General features: G+C 55.1%; 1 long non-coding RNA gene across 1 annotated transcript; it reads left to right on the forward strand.

Moving 5' to 3' along the window:
- Positions 1-701: 701 nt before the first annotated feature.
- Positions 702-2,078, forward strand: LOC107314711 (uncharacterized). Its single transcript, XR_004307484.2, has 2 exons — positions 702-987; positions 1,989-2,078. It is a non-coding gene; the product is annotated as an uncharacterized LOC107314711 (long non-coding RNA).
- The last annotated feature ends 244 nt before the right edge of the window (positions 2,079-2,322 follow it).

Consider the following 2,322-nt stretch of genomic DNA (forward strand, 5'->3'; position numbering starts at 1 on the left):
TAGTGTCAGTGCCACGAACAGTGAAAACACCTCAAGTGGGAGATGGGCTATAACTTGTTGGAAGAGGCAGAAAGGTTGCACGGCGCTGCTGTGCACGAGTGAATAGTTCAAGGCATTTTGATGCAGAGAAAAACCAATTAAGATACAACCACTGCTGACATTCCCCTGAGCCGTTTCATCTCTCACCGCTTCAAAAAAGCAAGGAAAAACAAATTACGTCCTTTCAATCCCAGATTTATATAGGATGAGTTGTTGCTTAGCCTATGAAAAGATCAAAAAGGAGATCTTGGAAAGAAAGATCACCTACAAAGGATGCCGGACTATTATTACACACACACGCAAATAGGTTTAATAAGCACGGTTCAGGTCAAAATGTAGACAAGTGCAGTGTGTGCAGCAAAGTGCGAATGAGGGCTGCTTTCTCAGGCATTTCACAGCTGGCAGTAGGAGAGTAAAGCACAGTGCTGAGGTTTTGGCTGCAGCTGCAACACTGGTGGAGCTCAGTGGGCTGCAAATCGTTGGGGCTGCGGGATGGATGGGAGCTCCTGCCTGAGCTAAAGGGGTGGTGGAGGCAGGGGACAGGGCTGGGGCACCATGTCACCTCCTGCTGTGGGGTCTGGAGGAGGTGTCCCACTTCTTTGGAGGCTGAGCCGATTCCTAACACTGAGCAGGGTGATCACTGCATGGGTTTTGCTGGCCATGGCTTTAGAGCAGCCCTCCTGCATCTGCAGGGACAAAGGGGGCAGATGGGGAGGAAGAAGAGGAGATAGAAGAGGAGGAAGGTGATGATAAGCAGGCGAGGCTGCCCGGCCTTTCTCCCCGACCACCCGGAGCTGCTTTCAAAGCGAGCCCCGGTGAAGCCGTGGGGTTGAGGCGAAGCAAACAGACGCCGTAATTGAGCTGCGCACTGTCTCATCTCCGCGGCGAGTTGCAAAATGTGCCGCCTACCTCCCTCGTCAGCCAGCTTTAATTGGCTTTAATGAAGAGGTAATTATGTGATTTCAATTTTTAATTAAAGGGGGTGGTGGGGTGGGGAGGGGGGCCGGCCCCCTGCGAGCGTGGCCCTGAGGCAGTGCCAGGGAGTGCGGTGGGTGTCGGGGGGCTCCACCCAGCCCCGCTCAGGGGATGCGGGGGGAGCGGATGGGAGCCGGCTGCCTCTGGACACGCCACCGGGGCTTTCGGATCCAGCCCTGGCGCCCCAGGCGAGCTGTGGTGTCGGAGGCAGAACATCAAAGGGGCAGCGAACGGCTGAGGGAAAAGAACCCAACCAAAAATCCCTGCAGAGCCAAACCGATGCCTCCCCACACACGGCACATCCCAGAAACATCTGAGTGAAACGCGGGCTGGCTGCTGCTAGGGGAGGAGCCGCAAGCCCGCAGCAACAGGATCCCATGATGCCCACACATCTCGCTCTGCCCCACACCATGCCATCAGGGCAGCCAGGAGGGTCTTGTGCCTCTATGAGAAGCATGAAGACCTTATGGCCTCCTGCAGCCCTCCATCCTGGGCCTTGCAATCCAGGTCTCTTCTTCTTCCTGCAACTGGAGCCACCTCGAGCAGCTGCACAACTAACCCCATGGCCAAGCATAGCCCCCCGCCTTGATTTGGGGGTTTTCCTTGCACACAGTCTCTCTACAGGTGATTTCCGTGGCTCCCATTAGTGTGCCACGTCCCCTGCCCAGGCTGGTGGCTCCCCAACATGTACCTGGGATGGTCACACGTGGAACAGTGAAAAATAAAATGGGAAAAGGGGAAGGGAGGGGAATAAAAAGGAAAGGAAGCGAGGTCCAAGGTCTCCTTCTGAGCAATGATTGATTCAGTTGCTTGGCAAACATAGCTGGGCCACATTGCAGGCTGCACTTGGGAGGGCTGAGTCACACTGTGCTGCTTGCCCGGCTGTGTGCCCGATGGGCCAGTGTGCTTCCTAGAGCCAAGAAGTGAAACCTGCTCTTTTTTCTTTCTTTTTTTTTTTTTTTCTTCAAACAAAGCCTGAACGGAAGCAACGTGCGAGAGCTGGGCCAGATCCAGCAGCCTCCACCCTCAGAAGGGTGGGGCAGATAAAAGCTCTTCTGGCTTTCCTCTCCGCCTGTCACTGCCTCCCACGGAGCTCATCAGCCCCATACCCCCATTTCCTATTGATTGCAGCCTCAGCGCCTGCCCTGAATTTGCTATAGTGGATGGGCCAATGGGTCTGTACCCCACAGTTTGCCAATCCGGGCATCATCCAGGGTAACCATCATCATCTGCATCCTCATCCTGGTGCCCCTCTTGGGATACCCAAGTACTCACCCCATGTGGCCACCACAATGATGTGACACATCC

Source organism: Coturnix japonica, chromosome 5 (assembly GCF_054131305.1).
Source record: "Coturnix japonica strain WE chromosome 5, WE-NBRP24, whole genome shotgun sequence".
Lineage (NCBI taxonomy): Eukaryota > Metazoa > Chordata > Aves > Galliformes > Phasianidae > Coturnix > Coturnix japonica.